The sequence below is a fragment of the Castor canadensis genome, chromosome 11, assembly GCF_047511655.1.
Source record: "Castor canadensis chromosome 11, mCasCan1.hap1v2, whole genome shotgun sequence".
NCBI lineage: Eukaryota > Metazoa > Chordata > Mammalia > Rodentia > Castoridae > Castor > Castor canadensis.
The window spans coordinates 27544009-27555357 of record NC_133396.1 but is presented as its reverse complement, the minus strand read 5'-3'; the positions used below and the strand labels follow the sequence as shown (position 1 = coordinate 27555357).

At 40.3% G+C, this 11349-nt stretch overlaps 1 pseudogene; it reads left to right on the top strand.

The window, feature by feature from the left end:
- Positions 1–140: 140 nt before the first annotated feature.
- LOC141414173 (U1 spliceosomal RNA) lies at positions 141–291 on the top strand (annotated as a pseudogene).
- The last annotated feature ends 11058 nt before the right edge of the window (positions 292–11349 follow it).

Genomic DNA, 11349 nt, shown 5'->3' with positions numbered 1-11349 from the left:
TTCATTAAGGAGTACAGAAAGATAGGGGGAAGCACACAAAAAGATGTTCAATATCATTAGCCATTGGAGAAATCAAATTAGAAACACAGTGAGGTATCACCACATACCTATCAGAATGCTAAAATAAAAAAACAGTGATCATACTTACCTGGCAGGGGAGATACTATGATCACGAAGGTGGTTTTCCCAGGGTGAGGCTCATCCATTCCACTCTGGATGTGCTGACCCCTTCGATTTCCCCAAATTCAGGAAACCACTGCGTAATTGTGGTAGTGAGGGACTCTCCCCTGCTGGGGGAAATAGTGATTACACACCAATTGCTGTTCATGAAGTAAACTGGATCCATCTTACTAGCAGGAATGTAAAATTATACAACACTCTGGAAAAGTTTGATAGTTTCTTATAAAACTAAACATATGCTTACCACATGACCCAACAATTGCACTCTCAGACATTTATCCCAGAGAAAGGACCAGAGCCTAGGGGTACAAAGTGAGATGGGCTTTGAGACAGGATGCAGTGTGGTTAGCAGTAAAAAAGCAAAAGGCTTTGTCGGCCATGAAAGGTCCAGAGTCCCATTCCCACTAGTTTTTCCAGGAATCTGCCCTTCAACCTGTCTTAGCTATAGCTATTATGTTATTTTGATTCACATTCAAATATCCCTCTGATAAAGATTTGACCTCTCATGTAGGTCTGCCTACAGGGTAAAAACGCCAATGTAAATATTCCACCTGTGGAATATTGTTATTTTCATTGTATAAACTGACTTTCTGATGTCTACCTCAGGCTTCAAGTATTTGGGTTATGGAGCCAGTCACTGCAAAGGTCTTTAGGTCTACAAAGGTCTGGTTCTTATAACAAATTGTACCAAAATGCCTGTGGTGTTCAGTGGATCAGTGGTCATATAGGAACATAGATATCTTCATTTGGCTTCCTGTCAGGCTAGTTTCTCTCTACACTTCGCCTTATAACTTATAATGATTCTTCTTAGTCTAGGATTAAATGTTTCACTTCCTTTTAAGGTGATACTTCACAGAAACAATGCTGATCATTAACACTTTCTACTGTGTTTATATAAATGGCAGTGGAGTCCGGTGCTGGTGGCTCACGCCTGTAATTCTAGCTACTCAGGAGGATCATGGTTCAAAGCCAACAAGAGGCAACAGTTTGAGAGATCCTATCCTGAAAAAATATAAAATAGGGCTGGCAGAGTGGCTCAAGTGGTAGAGCACCTGGCTAACAAGCATATAGGCCCTGAGTTCAAACCCCAGTACCACACACACACACAAAAGTGGAGCCATAAAAGGAACATTGTAAGCTTTTAGAAAAGGCAAGCTGGCTCCAAAATCAAACTTCAGCCACCTTTGCCCAAGATATATGAAACCTGGTTAAAGAGAAAACCAAGGATTACCTGGTTTTTTGTCCTGTTTGGGCCTGCTGATAACGGTTTTTCCTGCTCTGTGGACCATGCATCTTCAATTGTGGTCTCATACATAAGTAAAAGGATGAAGGCCATAAAATTACATAAACAGCTAGGGCTATGACCAAGCAATAACAAACCTATTTAAGATTAGCCAGGGAGAATTTTACCCCTCTAATGGGCGCCTTGACATCCAACTCAGCTTGGAGAAGCCAGACATGCTAGACCTTCTTCCTTCAGCACTCCTTAAGAAAAAGGAGTGATAACAGTGGGATAAGACAAGGAAGGAGGAAAGGAAGGAAAGGAGGGAGGAAAGGAGAAAAAATATGAAGTGAAAAGAAGAAAGGGAGGATTTATTCTCCTGAGTACTGCCTAGGTGACTTAACTGAATTTCCTCTCCCCCATAGTACTGTTTTTCTTTGAGGACAAGATGCAGGAAGACCAAGAGTTCCTCTTCTGGGGGCTACCTGAAACTGGTTGGGCCTAAGATCACTGGCAGATTGACCACCTGACAATTTCTAGCTTCATTATAATGCCATCTTCATGGTAAATGACACACCCATAGCAGCATGACAGCTGACAAAAAATTGTCATGACTGGAAAGAACCTTAACAAGAATGAAAAAAGGTAGTACCCAAGTTCTCCCAAATCTCCACCTATTCCCAGAAAAGACATGAATATTCCTCCCCTTTATTAGCCTGTTACTCCCCCTCTTTTATTTGATTTTACATGTATATAACTTTACCCTCAAAAGCTGAGAAATTGATTTGAGCAATTATTTCCCATCTCTCCTATTCTTGGCTAAGAATTACTCTCCTTTGCTTCTAAAAACAAAAAACAAAATTGATATATGCAACAATTTGGATGGATTTCAAGAGTGGCTGACTGAAAAAAGCCACTTGTAGCTGGGTACAGTAGTGCATTGCTATAATCCCAGGTACTCGGGAAGCTGAGGCAGGGGAATCACTTAAACCTAGGAGTTCAAAGCCAGTCTTGGGCAACATAGTGAAACTCTATCTTTAAACACAACAATAACAACAAACACACATAAAAAAGCCTTTAGCAAAAAGTTACACAATGCAGTATTGCATTTATATAACATTATTTTGGGGGTGGGGGTTGTTGGGGATTGAACCCAAGGCCTTACTACATGCTAGGTAAGTGCTCTACCACTAAGTTACGTCCCCAGCTCTTGTTTTTTTTTTTTTTGTGACAGGGTCTCACTATGTGGTCCAGGCTTGCCTGGAACTCTCCATCTTCCTTCCCCATGTCCAGCCATGGATCTGTATCTGGACTGTGGTGGCAATTACTCCAATGTAATACACAATAAAGTTGCAAAAAAACTGTAAGTATGTGACACAAATGAGCATATGTAAAATGGATGAGATCGGGATAAATTCTGTAGGCTAAACCAATATGATTTCCTAGTTTTAAAATTACACTATAGTTATATTGGTTAAGGGGCACATTGGAATTCCTTATACATACTTTTTTGTCAGTTTCCTGTGAATCTATAATTATTTTTCAACAAAAGAAAACTTTAGGGGCTGGAGACATAGCTCAGTGGCAGAATACCTACCCAGCATGTGCAAGGCCCTGGGTTTGATCCCAGAACCACAAAAGAAAATAAAAGCTGGGTGCCATGCCTGTAATTCTAGCTACTTGGAAAATCGGAAGAATACTGTTTTGAGACCAGCCTAGTGAGATCCCATCTCCAGAATAACTAGAGCAAAATGAACTAGAGGTGTGGTTCAAGTGGTAGAGCACCTGCTTTACAAGGGCCTGCTTTGCAAGCCCTGAGTTAAAATCCCAGTCCCACCCTCCCCAAAAAAAACCAAAAACCCTAGTTGAAACCATAGTGTAGTCCAAGAAAGAGATGATGGTGGTTTGCAAATAGATGGTGACAAAAGACCTGGAGACAAATGACTAGTTACATGTTACCACGAGCTCTAGACTACAGCCCCCAAGTCCAGGGATTCCTCCTCAGGTCCTGCCACTCCTCCAGTGCCCCAAACAAACACAAGCAGTGGTAAAGCACAGATAAAGAAGATTTATTATAAGGCACCAGTGTGCTGCAGGAAGAGGCAAAGTAATCACTTCATTCCATCTCCTGGGTACAAACATGAGCTTTAAGTTTAAACAGGAGAAAAGATTGGAGGAAAGGGACACCAGAAATATGCACAAATATTAAACAGTCCCCACAGGTGTGGCCCTGTTTCTTATTATCTCAGAATTGGTCAAGCAGAGCCTTGTTACAATAAGGGTGGAGCAGTTTCTGTTCTGCTTCCATCTGTCAGAAAAGATGTATTGATTAGGTGCTAGGGGTATGGCTCAAGTGGTAGAGTACCTGCCTAGCAAGCTTGAGACACTAAGTTCAAACCCTAGTACTACCAAAAAGATGTATTGATCAGTTGTTCCTAAACCCAAGATGGTCTGAAAGTGGCTGCAAGAGAGAAAGGCTCAAAGCAAAGGACCCAGATACAAAATGTAGTCAGGAGTACCTAGCTTTTATTGTGCTTTTACTTATCCTTTGAACATTTGCAGGCCCAGGGGAGGACTTAGTGGTTTTTGTTTTTGTATTAGCAAAAGTAACTTCTAAGTACCTGTTCTAACAGGATATATAAGGTTAAGCCCACATGTCTTACTGATGGATAGGATATCTAGAAAATATCCTAGATATTTATTCTAGAAAAAGGAATAATGACTCCCAGGTTTTTCTTTTTTGGAGGGAGCTGCATTAAATGTCAGCTCGATAAGGGATTCACAGCGTGCCTGTTCAGTGGTTGGGGTCCACTGTAGTAATCTTTCTCAAGCCTCTACATACAAAAGAATCACCTGAGGATTTGTTAAAATGCAGGTTTCAATTGAGTAGGCCTGTCATGAAACCTGAGAGTTTGATTATTCAATGCTGTTGATTAATAGACTCTATAAGGCCATGTTCTAGAGCCAGGTTATTTTACATTGATTATTTAATCTGGGTGTGGTAATCCCAGCATTGGTAGGCTGAGGCAGGAGGATCTTGAGTTTGAGGACATACTGAGCTACATAGGGAGAACCTGTCTCGAAAACAAAATAAAAACTGGCCACTGGTGCTCACCCTTGTAATCCTAGCTACTCAGGCAGCAGAGATCAGGAGAATCACAATTTGAAGCCAGCCTGGGCAAACAGTTTGTGAGACCCTATCTCAAAAGCACCCATCACAAAAAAAGGGCTGGTGGAGTGGCTTAAGGTGTAGCCCTGAGTTCAAACCCCAGTACCACAAATAAATAAATAAATACATGGCTCAAGCTGTTGAGTGCCTGCTTTGCAAAAGCAAAACCTTGTATTCAAACCCCAGTCTCACCAAAAAAAAAATTGAAAAAAAAAATAACTTATGTACACCTTACTGGGGTGGGGGGAGAGTCTTGGCCCAGAAAATGCAGGCCAAAAGGTATGAGTACTAGAAAACAGGAAGGCCTTATTTCTTCCTAGAAGCTATGCCAATTATATGACTCTATCCTCACCTTCCTTTCCCACTCCTGCATACACCCATCTGGGCTCCCATGGGTAAATGTTTCTGTGATCCAAATCAGAACACTGGGCTGGCGGAGTGGCTCAGGTAGTAAGAACACCTGCCTAGGAAGCTTGAGGCCCTGGGTTCAAACCACAGTGCCACCCCCCCCGCGCCCCCCCACCACCAAAAAAAGAAACCTCTGAAACCAAATTAGGACACTATTAAGAATTTAAAGCTAAAAGAGTCTCCCCAAAAAGAAAAGTCCAGGACCTGATGGATTCTCTGCTGAATTCTATCAGACCTTTAAAGAAGAACTGATACCAACCCTCCTTAAACAGTTCCACGAAATAGAAAGGGAAGGAAAACTGCCAAACACATTTTATGAAGCCAGGATTACACTTATCCCAAAACCAGGCAAAGACAACTCCAAAAAGGAGAACTATAGGCCAATCTCCCTAATGAACATTGATGCAAAAATCCTCAACAAAATAATGGCAAACCGAATTCAACAACACATCAAAAAGATTATTCACCACGACCAAGTAGGCTTCATCCCAGGGATGCAGGGGTGGTTCAACATATGAAAATCAATAAATGTAATAAACCACATTAACAGAAGCAAAGACAAAAACCACTTGATCATCTCAATAGATGCAGAAAAAGCCTTTGATAAGATCCAACATCATTTCATGATAAAAGCTCTAAGAAAACTAGGAATAGAAGGAAAGTACCTCAACATTATAAAAGCTATATATGACAAACCTATAGCCAGCATTATACTTAATGGAGAAAAATTAAAACCATTCCCTCTAAAATCAGGAACCAGACAAGGATGCCCACTATCTCCACTCCTATTCAACATAGTACTGGAATTCCTAGCCAGAGCAATTAGGCAAGAAGAAGGAATAAAAGGAATACAAATAGGTAAAGAAACTGTCAAATTATCCCTATTTGCAGATGACATGATCCTATACCTTAAAGACCCAAAAAACTCTACTCAGAAGCTTCTAGACATCAATAGCTATAGCAAGGTAGCAGGATATAAAATCAACATAGAAAAATCATTAGCATTTCTATACACTAACAATGAGCAAACTAAAAAAGAATGTATGAAAACAATTCCATTTACAATAGCCTCAAAAAAAAAATCAAATACCTAGGTGTAAACCTAACAAAAGATGTAAAAGACCTCTACAAGGAAAACTATAAACTTCTGAAGAAAGAGATTGAGGAAGACTATAGAAAGTGGAGAGATCTCCCATGCTCATGGATTGGTAGAATCAACATAGTAAAAATGTTGATACTCCCAAAAGTAATCTACATGTTTAATGCAATTCCCATCAAAATTCCAATGACATTCATTAAAGAGATTGAAAAATCTACTGTTAAATTCGTATGGAAACACAAGAGGCCACGAATAGCCAAGGCAATACTCAGTCAAAAGAACAATGCAGGAGGTATCACAATACCTGACTTCAAACTACATTACAAAGCAATAACAATAAAAACAGCATGGTACTGGCACAAAAACAGACATGAAGACCAGTGGAACAGAATAGAGGACCCAGATATGAAGCCACACAACTATAACCAACTTGTCTTTGACAAAGGAGCTAAAAATATATGATGGAGAAATAGCAGCTCTTCAACAAAAACTGCTGGGAAAACTGGTTAGCAGTCTGCAAAAAACTGAAACTAGATCCATGTATATCACCCTATACCAAGATTAACTCAAAATGGATCAAGGATCTTAATATCAGGCCACAACCTCTAAAGTTGATACAGGAAAGAGTAGGAAATACTCTGGAGTTAGTAGGTATAGGTAAGAACTTTCTCAATGAAACCCCAGCAGCACAGGAACTAAGAGATAGCATAGATAAATGGGACCTCATAAAACTAAAAAGCTTCTGTTCATCAAAAGAAATGGTCTCTAAACTGAAGAGAACACCCACAGAGTGGGAGAAAATATTTGCCAGCTACACATCAGACAAAGGACTGATAACCAGAATATATAGGGAACTTAAAAAACTAAATTCTTCCAAAACTAATGAACCAATAAAGAAATGGGCAAGTGAACTAAACAGAACTTTCTCAAAAGAAGAAATTCAAATGGCCAGAAAACACATGAAAAAATGCTCACCATCTCTAGCAATAAAGGAAATGCAACTTAAAACCACACTAAGATTCCACCTCACCCCTGTTAGAATAGCCATCATTAGCAACACCACCAACAACAGGTGCTGGCGAGGATGCGGGTAAAAAGGAACCCTCTTACACTGTTGGTGGGAATGTAAACTAGTACAACCACTCTGGAAAAAAATTTGGAGGCTACTTAAAAAGCTAGACATTGATCTACCATTTGATCCAGCAATACCACTCTTGGGGATATACCCAAAAGACTGTGACACAGGTTACTTCAGAGGCACCTGCACACCCATGTTTATTGCGGCACTATTCACAATAGCCAAGCTATGGAAACAGCCAAGATGCCCCAGCACTGATGAATGGATTAAGAAAATGTGGTATCTATACACAATGGAATTTTATGCAGCCATGAAGAAGAACAAAATGTTATCATTCGCTGGTAAATGGATGGAATTGGAGAACATCATTCTGAGTGAGGTTAGCCTGGCCCAAAAGACCAAAAATCGTATGTTCTCCCTCATATGTGGACATTAGATCAAGGGCAAATACAACAATGGGATTGGACTTTGAGCACATGATAAAAGCAAGAGCATACAAGTGAGGGGTGAGGATAGGTAAGACACCTAAAAAATTAGCTAGCATTTGTTGCCCTTAACGCAGAGAAACTAAAGCAGATACCTTAAAAGCAATTGAGGCCAATAGGAAAAGGGGACCAGGAACTAGAGAAAAGGTTAGATAAAAAAGAATTAACCTAGAAGGTAACACACATGAACAGGAAATCAATGTGAGTCAACGCCCTGTATAGCTATCCTTATCTCAACCAGCAAAAACCCTTGTTCCTGCCTATTATAGCTTATACTCTCTCTACAACAAAATTAGAAATAAGGGCAAAATAGTTTCTGCTGGGTATTGAGGGGGTGGGGGGAGAGGGAAGGGGTGGAATGGGTGGCAAGGGAGGGGGTGGGGGAGAAATGACCCAAGCCTTGTATGCACATATGAATTACAAAAGAAAAAAAAGAAATTAAAGTTAAAAGTAATTGTATGGGCTTACTGGCCAATCCCACCTCCTGAACAAGGGGTTTCAGCCTCTGTTTGAAACCTTCAAGAATGGAAATGCACTACCTCTAATCACACATTGATGGCTTTCCATATTCCCTGCATGGAAGTATCTTGGTAAAGGAGAGTGATGGGAGGGGGTGAATTCAACTATGATGTGAATTCAACTATGATATATTATAAGAATTTTTGTAAATATCACAATGAACCCTCAGTACAATAATAATATGCTAATAAAAATTTAAATTTTTTTTTTTTTTTTTGGTGGTGCTAGGGTTTGAACTCAGGGTCTTGTGCTTGGTAAGCAAGCGCTCTACCACCTGAACCACACCTTCAGCCCTGTTTTTTTTATTTTTCTTTTTGTTTTTTGGCGGTACTGGGGTTTGAACTCAGGGTTTCACACTTGCTAGACAGGCACTCTACAACTTGAGCCACTCCACCAGCCCCATTTGTGTTGGGTATTTGCAAGATAGGATCTTGAAAAGAATTTGCTAGGGCTGGCTTTGAACCAGAGATCCTTCTGATCTCTGCCATCTGAGTAGCTAGAATTACAGGCACCCAGCCTTTTTTTGAGATAGGATCTTGCCATATAGCCTAGACTGGACTTGAACTGGCAATTCTTCTAGTTGCTAGAATTATAGGACTGAATCACTGTAACCAGCTACAAATGTTACTTGAATATATTCCCTGGCAAAAATAATAACATCATTAATGTTTAGTGAACTGCATTAACGACATCAACTATTATCAAAAGAAGAAAAAAGAAAGCCGGATGCCAGTGGTTCATGCCTATAAGCCTAGCAATTTAGGAGGTTGAGATTGTGAGGATCTCAGTTTGAGGTCAGCCTGGGAAATAATTCATGAGGCACCCCCATCTCCAAAAAATAACCAGAGCAAAATGGACTGGCTCAAGTGGTACAGCCATCTGCTTTGCAAGGGTGAAGTCCTGAGTTCAACCCCGAGTCCTACCAAGAAAAAAGAGAAAGAGTAGCTGGGCCTCATAGGTGCACAGCTATAATCCAGGCATGGAGAAGGCTGAAGCAGGAAGAGCTCTAGTTCTAGGCCAGCTTCAGTTATATGATGAAATCCTGTCGAGAGAGAGGCTGGCTTGATAGGGTAGTGGAAGAATTTGGATATTCAGGAATAAGATGGCAAATACAGTGGATAAGTACTGCAGATACCAAGGAATCAGGAAAATAGTCAAGAGCAAAGGATACAAACAGGAAAAAGAAACTGATTAGGCACTCCTGATAAGAGTTCTATGGAACAGTGGGGCATGAGACCACTACATTAGTGATAAGCCTTGAATGTTTTTATAAAACAAAGACTTTAATCCATAGCTAATGGGAAGCCATTGAAACTTTGGGAGTAAGAAACATCTAAAAATTTGAAAACTCAAATTTAAAAAAAACCAAAAACTGTTGAACTCTTTTTTCACCCACGAATAGACTAAAAGGCATGACCTGATTAATTTAAGATTACACTAGTATGTAGGGAGAGCAGCTATGATTTAGACCTTGATGAATCTAGCTACCTTCTAGAGGGTAGACTGGACAGGGAGAGGCTGAAAGGAAAGAGGCCAAGAGGAGGCTACTGGCATCATTAATAATCAAAGTATGAGATATCAGACCTTCTGGATTAAAGTAGTCAAAGAAATAGGTTTATGATAGAACTCCAAGGAGAATCAGACAAGATCAGGAAATCGATCAGATATGAATAGCAGGGTTAGTAGGCACTCTATCACAGTAACGAGAGTTTTTAAGAGCATGGGTATGCTTTTGAAACGTGTGTGTGACTCTTGGTTCAGCCACTTTCTAGTTATGTGACCTTGGACAAGTTCTTTAATGTGTCTGAGCATCAGGTTCTATAGTTGGTAAATAGAGATAATAACAGCCCAACATTATAAGATTTTTGTGGGAATTATATCAAGTAATCCAATGAAAATTTAACACAGTGGCACACAGTAAGTAACAAATGTCAGCTGGGTTTCCTTTTTTTGTAGCTATGAGCAACAAAATTTCATAATATAGAAACTGTGACAATAATATTACCAAAAATAGTGAAGACCAAAGGGATCCAACTAGAGGACCATGAGTTTGGTGTAAGGTTACGGATGGAGGATGATAGAGAAAGTGCAGAATTAATTGGATTTAGGAGATACCAAGCCTGAGGACAGACATATGGGAATCATCTGCATAAAGGTGATCTGTGGGCCTAGAAAGTATTTTAAAAGGAGTGATCATTACCATTCATTTGTTATAAAAAAGTGTGTAACAGCCAACATTTGTTGAAGTTGCTCTGTGCCTGGCACAAAGTACTTTACTTATACGAGGAAACTGAAGCTCATGAAAAGAGAGTAATTTCACGTTCAGGCAGGTACCACCAGGATTTCAAGCCAATCTGTACAGGGCCAGAGCCTGGGCCCCTAACCACATGTGTGTTGCTTCATGATGCATAAGCCTTTATTCCTGGGTCTTGCTCTGAAGGGATCATTATAGTGTACAAATAAATCATAATAAGATGACATAATTGTTTTTAAATACAACTTAACAGGAAGACAGCTAGTTCTAACACTGGGCAAATGGAATTGATTTAGGACATGACTGTCCTGTTATGAATGATTTAAGGAATCAGAGCAACTAATGCACTCTCCCCATGCATGAGAAACAGAAAGGCTCCTGGGAAAGCAAGGAAAAGACAGAACATTCATAACACTAATTGAGAATGAGTCCCTGGGGAATCTTCACTGCCCTGATCAAGAACGAAGTATGAACCCCCCACCTTTGACTCCAGAGGCAAACTACAAATCAACACCAGGATCATTTGGTGAAGGCAATTACCTGTGCTTCACAAAGCCACACACAGGTCATCTGTCTGCCTTTGCTTCCTCAGCGCTTCTGAGTCCCTGATTCCTGAGACAAGCAGACAATTTTGGGGGAGATCTGCTGATTTGCTGATTGGGGAAAGAAGTGATGAGGGACTATTCCTCATGTAGTCTGATGAAACAACCCTATCAGGTGGGTACTATTTAATACTATTTCATAGAGATAACAGGTATCAGAAGACTAAATAACTTGCCCCATGCCACAAAACTGGTAAGTGGCAGGGTCTGGCTGTGAGTCCATCTTTCTCTTGCTCTAGAGCTTTTTTTCCTGTTTTGTTTCTGAGACAGGGCCTCACTATGTAGCCCAGGCTGGCCTGAAAAGCCTGATCCTCTTCTCTCAGCCTCTTGAGT